This window comes from Phyllobates terribilis, unplaced genomic scaffold (assembly GCF_046119375.1).
Source record: "Phyllobates terribilis strain yellow unplaced genomic scaffold, ASM4611937v1 Scaffold_30__1_contigs__length_15301838, whole genome shotgun sequence".
Taxonomy (NCBI): domain Eukaryota; kingdom Metazoa; phylum Chordata; class Amphibia; order Anura; family Dendrobatidae; genus Phyllobates; species Phyllobates terribilis.
Window position 1 is genome coordinate 10,398,023 of NW_027362790.1, and position 18,547 is coordinate 10,416,569.

The 18,547-nt window shown below is 44.9% G+C and overlaps 14 non-coding genes across 14 annotated transcripts; all 14 read right to left on the bottom strand.

Moving 5' to 3' along the window:
- Positions 1–619: 619 nt before the first annotated feature.
- Positions 620–810, bottom strand: LOC141178880 (U2 spliceosomal RNA). The gene has a single exon (XR_012254947.1). It is a non-coding gene; the product is annotated as a U2 spliceosomal RNA (small nuclear RNA).
- Positions 811–1,925: 1,115 nt separating this feature from the next.
- Positions 1,926–2,116, bottom strand: LOC141179597 (U2 spliceosomal RNA). The gene has a single exon (XR_012255597.1). It is a non-coding gene; the product is annotated as a U2 spliceosomal RNA (small nuclear RNA).
- Positions 2,117–3,231: 1,115 nt separating this feature from the next.
- LOC141179637 (U2 spliceosomal RNA) lies at positions 3,232–3,421 on the bottom strand. Its single transcript, XR_012255633.1, has one exon. It is a non-coding gene; the product is annotated as a U2 spliceosomal RNA (small nuclear RNA).
- Positions 3,422–4,538: 1,117 nt separating this feature from the next.
- On the bottom strand, positions 4,539–4,729 carry LOC141178882 (U2 spliceosomal RNA). Its single transcript, XR_012254949.1, has one exon. It is a non-coding gene; the product is annotated as a U2 spliceosomal RNA (small nuclear RNA).
- Positions 4,730–5,847: 1,118 nt separating this feature from the next.
- Positions 5,848–6,038, bottom strand: LOC141178884 (U2 spliceosomal RNA). The gene has a single exon (XR_012254950.1). It is a non-coding gene; the product is annotated as a U2 spliceosomal RNA (small nuclear RNA).
- A 1,118-nt stretch (positions 6,039–7,156) lies between these two features.
- Positions 7,157–7,347, bottom strand: LOC141178885 (U2 spliceosomal RNA). The gene has a single exon (XR_012254951.1). It is a non-coding gene; the product is annotated as a U2 spliceosomal RNA (small nuclear RNA).
- A 1,118-nt stretch (positions 7,348–8,465) lies between these two features.
- LOC141179442 (U2 spliceosomal RNA) lies at positions 8,466–8,656 on the bottom strand. The gene has a single exon (XR_012255457.1). It is a non-coding gene; the product is annotated as a U2 spliceosomal RNA (small nuclear RNA).
- Positions 8,657–9,771: 1,115 nt separating this feature from the next.
- Positions 9,772–9,962, bottom strand: LOC141178886 (U2 spliceosomal RNA). The gene has a single exon (XR_012254952.1). It is a non-coding gene; the product is annotated as a U2 spliceosomal RNA (small nuclear RNA).
- Positions 9,963–11,077: 1,115 nt separating this feature from the next.
- On the bottom strand, positions 11,078–11,268 carry LOC141178887 (U2 spliceosomal RNA). Its single transcript, XR_012254953.1, has one exon. It is a non-coding gene; the product is annotated as a U2 spliceosomal RNA (small nuclear RNA).
- Positions 11,269–12,383: 1,115 nt separating this feature from the next.
- Positions 12,384–12,574, bottom strand: LOC141178888 (U2 spliceosomal RNA). The gene has a single exon (XR_012254954.1). It is a non-coding gene; the product is annotated as a U2 spliceosomal RNA (small nuclear RNA).
- Positions 12,575–13,689: 1,115 nt separating this feature from the next.
- LOC141178889 (U2 spliceosomal RNA) lies at positions 13,690–13,880 on the bottom strand. Its single transcript, XR_012254955.1, has one exon. It is a non-coding gene; the product is annotated as a U2 spliceosomal RNA (small nuclear RNA).
- Positions 13,881–14,995: 1,115 nt separating this feature from the next.
- LOC141178890 (U2 spliceosomal RNA) lies at positions 14,996–15,186 on the bottom strand. The gene has a single exon (XR_012254956.1). It is a non-coding gene; the product is annotated as a U2 spliceosomal RNA (small nuclear RNA).
- Positions 15,187–16,301: 1,115 nt separating this feature from the next.
- Positions 16,302–16,492, bottom strand: LOC141178891 (U2 spliceosomal RNA). Its single transcript, XR_012254957.1, has one exon. It is a non-coding gene; the product is annotated as a U2 spliceosomal RNA (small nuclear RNA).
- A 1,115-nt stretch (positions 16,493–17,607) lies between these two features.
- On the bottom strand, positions 17,608–17,798 carry LOC141178892 (U2 spliceosomal RNA). The gene has a single exon (XR_012254958.1). It is a non-coding gene; the product is annotated as a U2 spliceosomal RNA (small nuclear RNA).
- Between the last annotated feature and the right edge of the window lie 749 nt (positions 17,799–18,547).

Below are 18,547 nucleotides of genomic sequence, written 5' to 3' on the forward strand. Positions count from 1 at the left end.
GAGACTGCCATAAGCAACAGTTTAACAGAATGCCACAGACTAATCAACCAAACTTTTTGGGTTGGGTTCTCTTTTATAGTCTGCAGGCATTAAATGAAAGAAGTCAGTGTTCCAGCAGAAGGAGACAACGTTTCAGAAAAGGCATTGTAGCAAACCAAAAAAGAAATTTTAAGCGCAGCAGAGTAACCAGCGCACATACCTGTTAGCTCAGGTGAGTTTAAAAGGCTGCTGTTGATAACAAGGGCATTTGCTAAATAGATGGTGTGTGTGCAACAATATACTGAAAGGTCAATTATATTGTGCAGCTTATCTCACCACCTGTAGTTATTTAGGTGAAAGCTCCAAAATGCTTGCCTAATATGTCTGTTTATCCAAAAGGAAGTAAAAAGGGAGAGCTAGAAAGATAGCATTGCATCACATTACATGGCAATGCAATGCACAGTTGCTGAAGTTGAACCAAAATGAGCTTGTAATCTGGCTTCTGCAACTTTGAACATGAAAAATCCAATGAGGAGAAGAAAAGCAAAGCCAAAGAGTCCATCCCAAAATCCGACAAACAAGCAAAATGAACAAAAAACATTGAATTCAATTCTTTCTGATTTTAGAAACTGCATTAAAGAAGGGGTGCACCGGTCCTGGAGATACTGCAATACCAGGTCAATGCGTGGAGTGGACAGAGCAAGCTCTTTTTCCATCTCCCTGTTCTAAAAATCCATTTAATATATGGTCCCCAGATAGGGGACGTATCAGATATTAAACTGATAAGAACAGATACTACACTTGATCTTAGCCAAAAGGCCGAGAAGCGATAACCAGAATTGGTTTCAAACTACGGAGCCACCCAAGGATCCTGAAAAGTCCATTTGTGGAGATGAGCTCCTGGACTCCCGTTAAGAAGACATGTTGTCAACCTCTAGATCCCTTACATGCCTGCACTTTTCGGCTTGCTGCTGCTGCAATCCACGCGTTTTAGATCTGCATAACTCCACCTCTTTAAACACAGCACCTTCACCCCCTGCTGTTCCCACCCGCCTCAACACCGTTGGAAGGGAGGAGAACCAATTAAGGCGGGGGGTGGGGTGGAACGAGCAGCTGTCTACCCTTAGCAGGAGGGCTCCTGATTACATACCTCTCCTGCTGCTGCTGCTGCTGGCTGTCCAGCAGCAGACTGAAGGTGGCTGCTGCTGTGCACAGGTATATAAAGACTCAGAGCCTATTATGACACGCGCAGCCAGCGTTCCATTGCCACATTCCATCTACTGCAGGCAGGATACCTGGCTGGCTGAATGTCGCTGAGAAGCTCACAGAGACCGCCATAAGCAACAGTTTAACAGAATGCCACAGACTAATCAACCAAACTTTTTGGGTTGGGTTCTCTTTTATAGTCTGCAGGCATTAAATGAAAGAAGTCAGTGTTCCAGCAGAAGGAGACAACGTTTCAGAAAAGGCATTGTAGCAAACCAAAAAAGAAATTTTAAGCGCAGCAGAGTAACCAGCGCACATACCTGTTAGCTCAGGTGAGTTTAAAAGGCTGCTGTTGATAACAAGGGCATTTGCTAAATAGATGGTGTGTGTGCAACAATATACTGAAAGGTCAATTATATTGTGCAGCTTATCTCACCACCTGTAGTTATTTAGGTGAAAGCTCCAAAATGCTTGCCTAATATGTCTGTTTATCCAAAAGGAAGTAAAAAGGGAGAGCTAGAAAGATAGCATTGCATCACATTACATGGCAATGCAATGCACAGTTGCTGAAGTTGAACCAAAATGAGCTTGTAATCTGGCTTCTGCAACTTTGAACATGAAAAATCCAATGAGGAGAAGAAAAGCAAAGCCAAAGAGTCCATCCCAAAATCCGACAAACAAGCAAAATGAACAAAAAACATTGAATTCAATTCTTTCTGATTTTAGAAACTGCATTAAAGAAGGGGTGCACCGGTCCTGGAGATACTGCAATACCAGGTCAATGCGTGGAGTGGACAGAGCAAGCTCTTTTTCCATCTCCCTGTTCTAAAAATCCATTTAATATATGGTCCCCAGATAGGGGACGTATCAGATACTAAACTGATAAGAACAGATACTACACTTGATCTTAGCCAAAAGGCCGAGAAGCGATAACCAGAATTGGTTTCAAACTACGGAGCCACCCAAGGATCCTGAAAAGTCCATTTGTGGAGATGAGCTCCTGGACTCCCGTTAAGAAGACATGTTGTCAACCTCTAGATCCCTTACATGCCTGCACTTTTCGGCTTGCTGCTGCTGCAATCCACGCGTTTTAGATCTGCATAACTCCACCTCTTTAAACACAGCACCTTCACCCCCTGCTGTTCCCACCCGCCTCAACACCGTTGGAAGGGAGGAGAACCAATTAAGGCGGGGGGTGGGGTGGAACGAGCAGCTGTCTACCCTTAGCAGGAGGGCTCCTGATTACATACCTCTCCTGCTGCTGCTGCTGCTGGCTGTCCAGCAGCAGACTGAAGGTGGCTGCTGCTGTGCACAGGTATATAAAGGCTCAGAGCCTATTATGACACGCGCAGCCAGCGTTCCATTGCCACATTCCATCTACTGCAGGCAGGATACCTGGCTGGCTGAATGTCGCTGAGAAGCTCACAGAGACCGCCATAAGCAACAGTTTAACAGAATGCCACAGACTAATCAACCAAACTTTTTGGGTTGGGTTCTCTTTTATAGTCTGCAGGCATTAAATGAAAGAAGTCAGTGTTCCAGCAGAAGGAGACAACGTTTCAGAAAAGGCATTGTAGCAAACCAAAAAAGAAATTTTAAGCGCAGCAGAGTAACCAGCGCACATACCTGTTAGCTCAGGTGAGTTTAAAAGGCTGCTGTTGATAACAAGGGCATTTGCTAAATAGATGGTGTGTGTGCAACAATATACTGAAAGGTCAATTATATTGTGCAGCTTATCTCACCACCTGTAGTTATTTAGGTGAAAGCTCCAAAATGCTTGCCTAATATGTCTGTTTATATAAAAGGAAGTAAAAAGGGAGAGCTAGAAAGATAGCATTGCATCACATTACATGGCAATGCAATGCACAGTTGCTGAAGTTGAACCAAAATGAGCTTGTAATCTGGCTTCTGCAACTTTGAACATGAAAAATCCAATGAGGAGAAGAAAAGCAAAGCCAAAGAGTCCATCCCAAAATCCGACAAACAAGCAAAATGAACAAAAAACATTGAATTCAATTCTTTCTGATTTTAGAAACTGCATTAAAGAAGGGGTGCAACGGTCCTGGAGATACTGCAATACCAGGTCAATGCGTGGAGTGGACAGAGCAAGCTCTTTTCCATCTCCCTGTTCTAAAAATCCATTTAATATATGGTCCCCAGATAGGGGACGTATCAGATATTAAACTGATAAGAACAGATACTACACTTGATCTTAGCCAAAAGGCCGAGAAGCGATAACCAGAATTGGTTTCAAACTACGGAGCCACCCAAGGATCCTGAAAAGTCCATTTGTGGAGATGAGCTCCTGGACTCCCGTTAAGAAGACATGTTGTCAACCTCTAGATCCCTTACATGCCTGCACTTTTCGGCTTGCTGCTGCTGCAATCCACGCGTTTTAGATCTGCATAACTCCACCTCTTTAAACACAGCACCTTCACCCCCTGCTGTTCCCACCCGCCTCAACACCGTTGGAAGGGAGGAGAACCAATTAAGGCGGGGGGTGGGGTGGAACGAGCAGCTGTCTACCCTTAGCAGGAGGGCTCCTGATTACATACCTCTCCTGCTGCTGCTGCTGCTGCTGGCTGTCCAGCAGCAGACTGAAGGTGGCTGCTGCTGTGCACAGGTATATAAAGGCTCAGAGCCTATTATGACACGCGCAGCCAGCGTTCCATTGCCACATTCCATCTACTGCAGGCAGGATACCTGGCTGGCTGAATGTCGCTGAGAAGCTCACAGAGACCGCCATAAGCAACAGTTTAACAGAATGCCACAGACTAATCAACCAAACTTTTTGGGTTGGGTTCTCTTTTATAGTCTGCAGGCATTAAATGAAAGAAGTCAGTGTTCCAGCAGAAGGAGACAACGTTTCAGAAAAGGCATTGTAGCAAACCAAAAAAGAAATTTTAAGCGCAGCAGAGTAACCAGCGCACATACCTGTTAGCTCAGGTGAGTTTAAAAGGCTGCTGTTGATAACAAGGGCATTTGCTAAATAGATGGTGTGTGTGCAACAATATACTGAAAGGTCAATTATATTGTGCAGCTTATCTCACCACCTGTAGTTATTTAGGTGAAAGCTCCAAAATGCTTGCCTAATATGTCTGTTTATCCAAAAGGAAGTAAAAAGGGAGAGCTAGAAAGATAGCATTGCATCACATTACATGGCAATGCAATGCACAGTTGCTGAAGTTGAACCAAAATGAGCTTGTAATCTGGCTTCTGCAACTTTGAACATGAAAATCCAATGAGGAGAAGAAAAGCAAAGCCAAAGAGTCCATCCCAAAATCCGACAAACAAGCAAAATGAACAAAAAACATTGAATTCAATTCTTTCTGATTTTAGAAACTGCATTAAAGAAGGGGTGCACCGGTCCTGGAGATACTGCAATACCAGGTCAATGCGTGGAGTGGACAGAGCAAGCTCTTTTTCCATCTCCCTGTTCTAAAAATCCATTTAATATATGGTCCCCAGATAGGGGACGTATCAGATATTAAACTGATAAGAACAGATACTACACTTGATCTTAGCCAAAAGGCCGAGAAGCGATAACCAGAATTGGTTTCAAACTACGGAGCCACCCAAGGATCCTGAAAAGTCCATTTGTGGAGATGAGCTCCTGGACTCCCGTTAAGAAGACATGTTGTCAACCTCTAGATCCCTTACATGCCTGCACTTTTCGGCTTGCTGCTGCTGCAATCCACGCGTTTTAGATCTGCATAACTCCACCTCTTTAAACACAGCACCTTCACCCCCTGCTGTTCCCACCCGCCTCAACACCGTTGGAAGGGAGGAGAACCAATTAAGGCGGGGGGTGGGGTGGAACGAGCAGCTGTCTACCCTTAGCAGGAGGGCTCCTGATTACATACCTCTCCTGCTGCTGCTGCTGCTGCTGGCTGTCCAGCAGCAGACTGAAGGTGGCTGCTGCTGTGCACAGGTATATAAAGGCTCAGAGCCTATTATGACACGCGCAGCCAGCGTTCCATTGCCACATTCCATCTACTGCAGGCAGGATACCTGGCTGGCTGAATGTCGCTGAGAAGCTCACAGAGACCGCCATAAGCAACAGTTTAACAGAATGCCACAGACTAATCAACCAAACTTTTTGGGTTGGGTTCTCTTTTATAGTCTGCAGGCATTAAATGAAAGAAGTCAGTGTTCCAGCAGAAGGAGACAACGTTTCAGAAAAGGCATTGTAGCAAACCAAAAAAGAAATTTTAAGCGCAGCAGAGTAACCAGCGCACATACCTGTTAGCTCAGGTGAGTTTAAAAGGCTGCTGTTGATAACAAGGGCATTTGCTAAATAGATGGTGTGTGTGCAACAATATACTGAAAGGTCAATTATATTGTGCAGCTTATCTCACCACCTGTAGTTATTTAGGTGAAAGCTCCAAAATGCTTGCCTAATATGTCTGTTTATCCAAAAGGAAGTAAAAAGGGAGAGCTAGAAAGATAGCATTGCATCACATTACATGGCAATGCAATGCACAGTTGCTGAAGTTGAACCAAAATGAGCTTGTAATCTGGCTTCTGCAACTTTGAACATGAAAAATCCAATGAGGAGAAGAAAAGCAAAGCCAAAGAGTCCATCCCAAAATCCGACAAACAAGCAAAATGAACAAAAAACATTGAATTCAATTCTTTCTGATTTTAGAAACTGCATTAAAGAAGGGGTGCACCGGTCCTGGAGATACTGCAATACCAGGTCAATGCGTGGAGTGGACAGAGCAAGCTCTTTTTCCATCTCCCTGTTCTAAAAATCCATTTAATATATGGTCCCCAGATAGGGGACGTATCAGATATTAAACTGATAAGAACAGATACTACACTTGATCTTAGCCAAAAGGCCGAGAAGCGATAACCAGAATTGGTTTCAAACTACGGAGCCACCCAAGGATCCTGAAAAGTCCATTTGTGGAGATGAGCTCCTGGACTCCCGTTAAGAAGACATGTTGTCAACCTCTAGATCCCTTACATGCCTGCACTTTTCGGCTTGCTGCTGCTGCAATCCACGCGTTTTAGATCTGCATAACTCCACCTCTTTAAACACAGCACCTTCACCCCCTGCTGTTCCCACCCGCCTCAACACCGTTGGAAGGGAGGAGAACCAATTAAGGCGGGGGGTGGGGTGGAACGAGCAGCTGTCTACCCTTAGCAGGAGGGCTCCTGATTACATACCTCTCCTGCTGCTGCTGCTGCTGCTGGCTGTCCAGCAGCAGACTGAAGGTGGCTGCTGCTGTGCACAGGTATATAAAGGCTCAGAGCCTATTATGACACGCGCAGCCAGCGTTCCATTGCCACATTCCATCTACTGCAGGCAGGATACCTGGCTGGCTGAATGTCGCTGAGAAGCTCACAGAGACCGCCATAAGCAACAGTTTAACAGAATGCCACAGACTAATCAACCAAACTTTTTGGGTTGGGTTCTCTTTTATAGTCTGCAGGCATTAAATGAAAGAAGTCAGTGTTCCAGCAGAAGGAGACAACGTTTCAGAAAAGGCATTGTAGCAAACCAAAAAAGAAATTTTAAGCGCAGCAGAGTAACCAGCACACATACCTGTTAGCTCAGGTGAGTTTAAAAGGCTGCTGTTGATAACAAGGGCATTTGCTAAATAGATGGTGTGTGTGCAACAATATACTGAAAGGTCAATTATATTGTGCAGCTTATCTCACCACCTGTAGTTATTTAGGTGAAAGCTCCAAAATGCTTGCCTAATATGTCTGTTTATCCAAAAGGAAGTAAAAAGGGAGAGCTAGAAAGATAGCATTGCATCACATTACATGGCAATGCAATGCACAGTTGCTGAAGTTGAACCAAAATGAGCTTGTAATCTGGCTTCTGCAACTTTGAACATGAAAAATCCAATGAGGAGAAGAAAAGCAAAGCCAAAGAGTCCATCCCAAAATCCGACAAACAAGCAAAATGAACAAAAAACATTGAATTCAATTCTTTCTGATTTTAGAAACTGCATTAAAGAAGGGGTGCACCGGTCCTGGAGATACTGCAATACCAGGTCAATGCGTGGAGTGGACAGAGCAAGCTCTTTTTCCATCTCCCTGTTCTAAAAATCCATTTAATATATGGTCCCCAGATAGGGGACGTATCAGATATTAAACTGATAAGAACAGATACTACACTTGATCTTAGCCAAAAGGCCGAGAAGCGATAACCAGAATTGGTTTCAAACTACGGAGCCACCCAAGGATCCTGAAAAGTCCATTTGTGGAGATGAGCTCCTGGACTCCCGTTAAGAAGACATGTTGTCAACCTCTAGATCCCTTACATGCCTGCACTTTTCGGCTTGCTGCTGCTGCAATCCACGCGTTTTAGATCTGCATAACTCCACCTCTTTAAACACAGCACCTTCACCCCCTGCTGTTCCCACCCGCCTCAACACCGTTGGAAGGGAGGAGAACCAATTAAGGCGGGGGGTGGGGTGGAACGAGCAGCTGTCTACCCTTAGCAGGAGGGCTCCTGATTACATACCTCTCCTGCTGCTGCTGCTGCTGCTGGCTGTCCAGCAGCAGACTGAAGGTGGCTGCTGCTGTGCACAGGTATATAAAGGCTCAGAGCCTATTATGACACGCGCAGCCAGCGTTCCATTGCCACATTCCATCTACTGCAGGCAGGATACCTGGCTGGCTGAATGTCGCTGAGAAGCTCACAGAGACCGCCATAAGCAACAGTTTAACAGAATGCCACAGACTAATCAACCAAACTTTTTGGGTTGGGTTCTCTTTTATAGTCTGCAGGCATTAAATGAAAGAAGTCAGTGTTCCAGCAGAAGGAGACAACGTTTCAGAAAAGGCATTGTAGCAAACCAAAAAAGAAATTTTAAGCGCAGCAGAGTAACCAGCGCACATACCTGTTAGCTCAGGTGAGTTTAAAAGGCTGCTGTTGATAACAAGGGCATTTGCTAAATAGATGGTGTGTGTGCAACAATATACTGAAAGGTCAATTATATTGTGCAGCTTATCTCACCACCTGTAGTTATTTAGGTGAAAGCTCCAAAATGCTTGCCTAATATGTCTGTTTATCCAAAAGGAAGTAAAAAGGGAGAGCTAGAAAGATAGCATTGCATCACATTACATGGCAATGCAATGCACAGTTGCTGAAGTTGAACCAAAATGAGCTTGTAATCTGGCTTCTGCAACTTTGAACATGAAAAATCCAATGAGGAGAAGAAAAGCAAAGCCAAAGAGTCCATCCCAAAATCCGACAAACAAGCAAAATGAACAAAAAACATTGAATTCAATTCTTTCTGATTTTAGAAACTGCATTAAAGAAGGGGTGCACCGGTCCTGGAGATACTGCAATACCAGGTCAATGCGTGGAGTGGACAGAGCAAGCTCTTTTTCCATCTCCCTGTTCTAAAAATCCATTTAATATATGGTCCCCAGATAGGGAACGTATCAGATATTAAACTGATAAGAACAGATACTACACTTGATCTTAGCCAAAAGGCCGAGAAGCGATAACCAGAATTGGTTTCAAACTACGGAGCCACCCAAGGATCCTGAAAAGTCCATTTGTGGAGATGAGCTCCTGGACTCACGTTAAGAAGACATGTTGTCAACCTCCAGATCCCTTACATGCCTGCACTTTTCGGCTTGCTGCTGCTGCAATCCACGCGTTTTAGATCTGCATAACTCCACCTCTTTAAACACAGCACCTTCACCCCCTGCTGTTCCCACCCGCCTCAACACCGTTGGAAGGGAGGAGAACCAATTAAGGCGGGGGGTGGGGTGGAACGAGCAGCTGTCTACCCTTAGCAGGAGGGCTCCTGATTACATACCTCTCCTGCTGCTGCTGCTGCTGGCTGTCCAGCAGCAGACTGAAGGTGGCTGCTGCTGTGCACAGGTATATAAAGGCTCAGAGCCTATTATGACACGCGCAGCCAGCGTTCCATTGCCACATTCCATCTACTGCAGGCAGGATACCTGGCTGGCTGAATGTCGCTGAGAAGCTCACAGAGACCGCCATAAGCAACAGTTTAACAGAATGCCACAGACTAATCAACCAAACTTTTTGGGTTGGGTTCTCTTTTATAGTCTGCAGGCATTAAATGAAAGAAGTCAGTGTTCCAGCAGAAGGAGACAACGTTTCAGAAAAGGCATTGTAGCAAACCAAAAAAGAAATTTTAAGCGCAGCAGAGTAACCAGCGCACATACCTGTTAGCTCAGGTGAGTTTAAAAGGCTGCTGTTGATAACAAGGGCATTTGCTAAATAGATGGTGTGTGTGCAACAATATACTGAAAGGTCAATTATATTGTGCAGCTTATCTCACCACCTGTAGTTATTTAGGTGAAAGCTCCAAAATGCTTGCCTAATATGTCTGTTTATCCAAAAGGAAGTAAAAAGGGAGAGCTAGAAAGATAGCATTGCATCACATTACATGGCAATGCAATGCACAGTTGCTGAAGTTGAACCAAAATGAGCTTGTAATCTGGCTTCTGCAACTTTGAACATGAAAAATCCAATGAGGAGAAGAAAAGCAAAGCCAAAGAGTCCATCCCAAAATCCGACAAACAAGCAAAATGAACAAAAAACATTGAATTCAATTCTTTCTGATTTTAGAAACTGCATTAAAGAAGGGGTGCACCGGTCCTGGAGATACTGCAATACCAGGTCAATGCGTGGAGTGGACAGAGCAAGCTCTTTTTCCATCTCCCTGTTCTAAAAATCCATTTAATATATGGTCCCCAGATAGGGGACGTATCAGATATTAAACTGATAAGAACAGATACTACACTTGATCTTAGCCAAAAGGCCGAGAAGCGATAACCAGAATTGGTTTCAAACTACGGAGCCACCCAAGGATCCTGAAAAGTCCATTTGTGGAGATGAGCTCCTGGACTCCTGTTAAGAAGACATGTTGTCAACCTCTAGATCCCTTACATGCCTGCACTTTTCGGCTTGCTGCTGCTGCAATCCACGCGTTTTAGATCTGCATAACTCCACCTCTTTAAACACAGCACCTTCACCCCCTTCTGTTCCCACCCGCCTCAACACCGTTGGAAGGGAGGAGAACCAATTAAGGCGGGGGGTGGGGTGGAACGAGCAGCTGTCTACCCTTAGCAGGAGGGCTCCTGATTACATACCTCTCCTGCTGCTGCTGCTGCTGGCTGTCCAGCAGCAGACTGAAGGTGGCTGCTGCTGTGCACAGGTATATAAAGGCTCAGAGCCTATTATGACACGCGCAGCCAGCGTTCCATTGCCACATTCCATCTACTGCAGGCAGGATACCTGGCTGGCTGAATGTCGCTGAGAAGCTCACAGAGACCGCCATAAGCAACAGTTTAACAGAATGCCACAGACTAATCAACCAAACTTTTTGGGTTGGGTTCTCTTTTATAGTCTGCAGGCATTAAATGAAAGAAGTCAGTGTTCCAGCAGAAGGAGACAACGTTTCAGAAAAGGCATTGTAGCAAACCAAAAAAGAAATTTTAAGCGCAGCAGAGTAACCAGCGCACATACCTGTTAGCTCAGGTGAGTTTAAAAGGCTGCTGTTGATAACAAGGGCATTTGCTAAATAGATGGTGTGTGTGCAACAATATACTGAAAGGTCAATTATATTGTGCAGCTTATCTCACCACCTGTAGTTATTTAGGTGAAAGCTCCAAAATGCTTGCCTAATATGTCTGTTTATCCAAAAGGAAGTAAAAAGGGAGAGCTAGAAAGATAGCATTGCATCACATTACATGGCAATGCAATGCACAGTTGCTGAAGTTGAACCAAAATGAGCTTGTAATCTGGCTTCTGCAACTTTGAACATGAAAAATCCAATGAGGAGAAGAAAAGCAAAGCCAAAGAGTCCATCCCAAAATCCGACAAACAAGCAAAATGAACAAAAAACATTGAATTCAATTCTTTCTGATTTTAGAAACTGCATTAAAGAAGGGGTGCACCGGTCCTGGAGATACTGCAATACCAGGTCAATGCGTGGAGTGGACAGAGCAAGCTCTTTTTCCATCTCCCTGTTCTAAAAATCCATTTAATATATGGTCCCCAGATAGGGGACGTATCAGATATTAAACTGATAAGAACAGATACTACACTTGATCTTAGCCAAAAGGCCGAGAAGCGATAACCAGAATTGGTTTCAAACTACGGAGCCACCCAAGGATCCTGAAAAGTCCATTTGTGGAGATGAGCTCCTGGACTCCCGTTAAGAAGACATGTTGTCAACCTCTAGATCCCTTACATGCCTGCACTTTTCGGCTTGCTGCTGCTGCAATCCACGCGTTTTAGATCTGCATAACTCCACCTCTTTAAACACAGCACCTTCACCCCCTGCTGTTCCCACCCGCCTCAACACCGTTGGAAGGGAGGAGAACCAATTAAGGCGGGGGGTGGGGTGGAACGAGCAGCTGTCTACCCTTAGCAGGAGGGCTCCTGATTACATACCTCTCCTGCTGCTGCTGCTGCTGGCTGTCCAGCAGCAGACTGAAGGTGGCTGCTGCTGTGCACAGGTATATAAAGGCTCAGAGCCTATTATGACACGCGCAGCCAGCGTTCCATTGCCACATTCCATCTACTGCAGGCAGGATACCTGGCTGGCTGAATGTCGCTGAGAAGCTCACAGAGACCGCCATAAGCAACAGTTTAACAGAATGCCACAGACTAATCAACCAAACTTTTTGGGTTGGGTTCTCTTTTATAGTCTGCAGGCATTAAATGAAAGAAGTCAGTGTTCCAGCAGAAGGAGACAACGTTTCAGAAAAGGCATTGTAGCAAACCAAAAAAGAAATTTTAAGCGCAGCAGAGTAACCAGCGCACATACCTGTTAGCTCAGGTGAGTTTAAAAGGCTGCTGTTGATAACAAGGGCATTTGCTAAATAGATGGTGTGTGTGCAACAATATACTGAAAGGTCAATTATATTGTGCAGCTTATCTCACCACCTGTAGTTATTTAGGTGAAAGCTCCAAAATGCTTGCCTAATATGTCTGTTTATCCAAAAGGAAGTAAAAAGGGAGAGCTAGAAAGATAGCATTGCATCACATTACATGGCAATGCAATGCACAGTTGCTGAAGCTGAACCAAAATGAGCTTGTAATCTGGCTTCTGCAACTTTGAACATGAAAAATCCAATGAGGAGAAGAAAAGCAAAGCCAAAGAGTCCATCCCAAAATCCGACAAACAAGCAAAATGAACAAAAAACATTGAATTCAATTCTTTCTGATTTTAGAAACTGCATTAAAGAAGGGGTGCACCGGTCCTGGAGATACTGCAATACCAGGTCAATGCGTGGAGTGGACAGAGCAAGCTCTTTTTCCATCTCCCTGTTCTAAAAATCCATTTAATATATGGTCCCCAGATAGGGGACGTATCAGATATTAAACTGATAAGAACAGATACTACACTTGATCTTAGCCAAAAGGCCGAGAAGCGATAACCAGAATTGGTTTCAAACTACGGAGCCACCCAAGGATCCTGAAAAGTCCATTTGTGGAGATGAGCTCCTGGACTCCCGTTAAGAAGACATGTTGTCAACCTCTAGATCCCTTACATGCCTGCACTTTTCGGCTTGCTGCTGCTGCAATCCACGCGTTTTAGATCTGCATAACTCCACCTCTTTAAACACAGCACCTTCACCCCCTGCTGTTCCCACCCGCCTCAACACCGTTGGAAGGGAGGAGAACCAATTAAGGCGGGGGGTGGGGTGGAACGAGCAGCTGTCTACCCTTAGCAGGAGGGCTCCTGATTACATACCTCTCCTGCTGCTGCTGCTGCTGGCTGTCCAGCAGCAGACTGAAGGTGGCTGCTGCTGTGCACAGGTATATAAAGGCTCAGAGCCTATTATGACACGCGCAGCCAGCGTTCCATTGCCACATTCCATCTACTGCAGGCAGGATACCTGGCTGGCTGAATGTCGCTGAGAAGCTCACAGAGACCGCCATAAGCAACAGTTTAACAGAATGCCACAGACTAATCAACCAAACTTTTTGGGTTGGGTTCTCTTTTATAGTCTGCAGGCATTAAATGAAAGAAGTCAGTGTTCCAGCAGAAGGAGACAACGTTTCAGAAAAGGCATTGTAGCAAACCAAAAAAGAAATTTTAAGCGCAGCAGAGTAACCAGCGCACATACCTGTTAGCTCAGGTGAGTTTAAAAGGCTGCTGTTGATAACAAGGGCATTTGCTAAATAGATGGTGTGTGTGCAACAATATACTGAAAGGTCAATTATATTGTGCAGCTTATCTCACCACCTGTAGTTATTTAGGTGAAAGCTCCAAAATGCTTGCCTAATATGTTTGTTTATCCAAAAGGAAGTAAAAAGGGAGAGCTAGAAAGATAGCATTGCATCACATTACATGGCAATGCAATGCACAGTTGCTGAAGCTGAACCAAAATGAGCTTGTAATCTGGCTTCTGCAACTTTGAACATGAAAAATCCAATGAGGAGAAGAAAAGCAAAGCCAAAGAGTCCATCCCAAAATCCGACAAACAAGCAAAATGAACAAAAAACATTGAATTCAATTCTTTCTGATTTTAGAAACTGCATTAAAGAAGGGGTGCACCGGTCCTGGAGATACTGCAATACCAGGTCAATGCGTGGAGTGGACAGAGCAAGCTCTTTTTCCATCTCCCTGTTCTAAAAATCCATTTAATATATGGTCCCCAGATAGGGGACGTATCAGATATTAAACTGATAAGAACAGATACTACACTTGATCTTAGCCAAAAGGCCGAGAAGCGATAACCAGAATTGGTTTCAAACTACGGAGCCACCCAAGGATCCTGAAAAGTCCATTTGTGGAGATGAGCTCCTGGACTCCCGTTAAGAAGACATGTTGTCAACCTCTAGATCCCTTACATGCCTGCACTTTTCGGCTTGCTGCTGCTGCAATCCACGCGTTTTAGATCTGCATAACTCCACCTCTTTAAATACAGCACCTTCACCCCCTGCTGTTCCCACCCGCCTCAACACCGTTGGAAGGGAGGAGAACCAATTAAGGCGGGGGGTGGGGTGGAACGAGCAGCTGTCTACCCTTAGCAGGAGGGCTCCTGATTACATACCTCTCCTGCTGCTGCTGCTGCTGGCTGTCCAGCAGCAGACTGAAGGTGGCTGCTGCTGTGCACAGGTATATAAAGGCTCAGAGCCTATTATGACACGCGCAGCCAGCGTTCCATTGCCACATTCCATCTACTGCAGGCAGGATACCTGGCTGGCTGAATGTCGCTGAGAAGCTCACAGAGACCGCCATAAGCAACAGTTTAACAGAATGCCACAGACTAATCAACGAAACTTTTTGGGTTGGGTTCTCTTTTATAGTCTGCAGGCATTAAATGAAAGAAGTCAGTGTTCCAGCAGAAGGAGACAACGTTTCAGAAAAGGCATTGTAGCAAACCAAAAAAGAAATTTTAAGCGCAGCAGAGTAACCAGCGCACATACCTGTTAGCTCAGGTGAGTTTAAAAGGCTGCTGTTGATAACAAGGGCATTTGCTAAATAGATGGTGTGTGCGCAACAATATACTGAAAGGTCAATTATATTGTGCAGCTTATCTCACCACCTGTAGTTATTTAGGTGAAAGCTCCAAAATGCTTGCCTAATATGTCTGTTTATCCAAAAGGAAGTAAAAAGGGAGAGCTAGAAAGATAGCATTGCATCACATTACATGGCAATGCAATGCACAATTGCTGAAGTTGAACCAAAATGAGCTTGTAATCTGGCTTCTGCAACTTTGAACATGAAAAATCCAATGAGGAGAAGAAAAGCAAAGCCAAAGAGTCCATCCCAAAATCCGACAAACAAGCAAAATGAACAAAAAACATTGAATTCAATTCTTTCTGATTTTAGAAACTGCATTAAAGAAGGGGTGCACCGGTCCTGGAGATACTGCAATACCAGGTCAATGCGTGGAGTGGACAGAGCAAGCTCTTTTTCCATCTCCCTGTTCTAAAAATCCATTTAATATATGGTCCCCAGATAGGGGACGTATCAGATATTAAACTGATAAGAACAGATACTACACTTGATCTTAGCCAAAAGGCCGAGAAGCGATAACCAGAATTGGTTTCAAACTACGGAGCCACCCAAGGATCCTGAAAAGTCCATTTGTGGAGATGAGCTCCTGGACTCACGTTAAGAAGACATGTTGTCAACCTCCAGATCCCTTACATGCCTGCACTTTTCGGCTTGCTGCTGCTGCAATCCACGCGTTTTAGATCTGCATAACTCCACCTCTTTAAACACAGCACCTTCACCCCCTGCTGTTCCCACCCGCCTCAACACCGTTGGAAGGGAGGAGAACCAATTAAGGCGGGGGGTGGGGTGGAACGAGCAGCTGTCTACCCTTAGCAGGAGGGCTCCTGATTACATACCTCTCCTGCTGCTGCTGCTGCTGGCTGTCCAGCAGCAGACTGAAGGTGGCTGCTGCTGTGCACAGGTATATAAAGGCTCAGAGCCTATTATGACACGCGCAGCCAGCGTTCCATTGCCACATTCCATCTACTGCAGGCAGGATACCTGGCTGGCTGAATGTCGCTGAGAAGCTCACAGAGACCGCCATAAGCAACAGTTTAACAGAATGCCACAGACTAATCAACCAAACTTTTTGGGTTGGGTTCTCTTTTATAGTCTGCAGGCATTAAATGAAAGAAGTCAGTGTTCCAGCAGAAGGAGACAACGTTTCAGAAAAGGCATTGTAGCAAACCAAAAAAGAAATTTTAAGCGCAGCAGAGTAACCAGCGCACATACCTGTTAGCTCAGGTGAGTTTAAAAGGCTGCTGTTGATAACAAGGGCATTTGCTAAATAGATGGTGTGTGTGCAACAATATACTGAAAGGTCAATTATATTGTGCAGCTTATCTCACCACCTGTAGTTATTTAGGTGAAAGCTCCAAAATGCTTGCCTAATATGTCTGTTTATCCAAAAGGAAGTAAAAAGGGAGAGCTAGAAAGATAGCATTGCATCACATTACATGGCAATGCAATGCACAGTTGCTGAAGTTGAACCAAAATGAGCTTGTAATCTGGCTTCTGCAACTTTGAGCATGAAAAATCCAATGAGGAGAAGAAAAGCAAAGCCAAAGAGTCCATCCCAAAATCCGACAAACAAGCAAAATGAACAAAAAACATTGAATTCAATTCTTTCTGATTTTAGAAACTGCATTAAAGAAGGGGTGCACCGGTCCTGGAGATACTGCAATACCAGGTCAATGCGTGGAGTGGACAGAGCAAGCTCTTTTTCCATCTCCCTGTTCTAAAAATCCATTTAATATATGGTCCCCAGATAGGGGACGTATCAGATATTAAACTGATAAGAACAGATACTACACTTGATCTTAGCCAAAAGGCCGAGAAGCGATAACCAGAATTGGTTTCAAACTACGGAGCCACCCAAGGATCCTGAAAAGTCCATTTGTGGAGATGAGCTCCTGGACTCCCGTTAAGAAGACATGTTGTCAACCTCTAGATCCCTTACATGCCTGCACTTTTCGGCTTGCTGCTGCTGCAATCCACGCGTTTTAGATCTGCATAACTCCACCTCTTTAAACACAGCACCTTCACCCCCTGCTGTTCCCACCCGCCTCAACACCGTTGGAAGGGAGGAGAACCAATTAAGGCGGGGGGTGGGGTGGAACGAGCAGCTGTCTACCCTTAGCAGGAGGGCTCCTGATTACATACCTCTCCTGCTGCTGCTGCTGCTGGCTGTCCAGCAGCAGACTGAAGGTGGCTGCTGCTGTGCACAGGTATATAAAGGCTCAGAGCCTATTATGACACGCGCAGCCAGCGTTCCATTGCCACATTCCATCTACTGCAGGCAGGATACCTGGCTGGCTGAATGTCGCTGAGAAGCTCACAGAGACCGCCATAAGCAACAGTTTAACAGAATGCCACAGACTAATCAACCAAACTTTTTGGGTTGGGTTCTCTTTTATAGTCTGCAGGCATTAAATGAAAGAAGTCAGTGTTCCAGCAGAAGGAGACAACGTTTCAGAAAAGGCATTGTAGCAAACCAAAAAAGAAATTTTAAGCGCAGCAGAGTAACCAGCGCACATACCTGTTAGCTCAGGTGAGTTTAAAAGGCTGCTGTTGATAACAAGGGCATTTGCTAAATAGATGGTGTGTGTGCAACAATATACTGAAAGGTCAATTATATTGTGCAGCTTATCTCACCACCTGTAGTTATTTAGGTGAAAGCTCCAAAATGCTTGCCTAATATGTCTGTTTATCCAAAAGGAAGTAAAAAGGGAGAGCTAGAAAGATAGCATTGCATCACATTACATGGCAATGCAATGCACAGTTGCTGAAGTTGAACCAAAATGAGCTTGTAATCTGGCTTCTGCAACTTTGAACATGAAAAATCCAATGAGGAGAAGAAAAGCAAAGCCAAAGAGTCCATCCCAAAATCCGACAAACAAGCAAAATGAACAAAAAACATTGAATTCAATTCTTTCTGATTTTAGAAACTGCATTAAAGAAGGGGTGCACCGGTCCTGGAGATACTGCAATACCAGGTCAATGCGTGGAGTGGACAGAGCAAGCTCTTTTTCCATCTCCCTGTTCTAAAAATCCATTTAATATATGGTCCCCAGATAGGGGACGTATCAGATATTAAACTGATAAGAACAGATACTACACTTGATCTTAGCCAAAAGGCCGAGAAGCGATAACCAGAATTGATTTCAAACTACGGAGCCACCCAAGGATCCTGAAAAGTCCATTTGTGGAGATGAGCTCCTGGACTCCCGTTAAGAAGACATGTTGTCAACCTCTAGATCCCTTACATGCCTGCACTTTTCGGCTTGCTGCTGCTGCAATCCACGCGTTTTAGATCTGCATAACTCCACCTCTTTAAACACAGCACCTTCACCCCCTGCTGTTCCCACCCGCCTCAACACCGTTGGAAGGGAGGAGAACCAATTAAGGCGGGGGGTGGGGTGGAACGAGCAGCTGTCTACCCTTAGCAGGAGGGCTCCTGATTACATACCTCTCCTGCTGCTGCTGCTGCTGGCTGTCCAGCAGCAGACTGAAGGTGGCTGCTGCTGTGCACAGGTATATAAAGGCTCAGAGCCTATTATGACACGCGCAGCCAGCGTTCCATTGCCACATTCCATCTACTGCAGGCAGGATACCTGGCTGGCTGAATGTCGCTGAGAAGCTCACAGAGACCGCCATAAGCAACAGTTTAACAGAATGCCACAGACTAATCAACCAAACTTTTTGGGTTGGGTTCTCTTTTATAGTCTGCAGGCATTAAATGAAAGAAGTCAGTGTTCCAGCAGAAGGAGACAACGTTTCAGAAAAGGCATTGTAGCAAACCAAAAAAGAAATTTTAAGCGCAGCAGAGTAACCAGCGCACATACCTGTTAGCTCAGGTGAGTTTAAAAGGCTGCTGTTGATAACAAGGGCATTTGCTA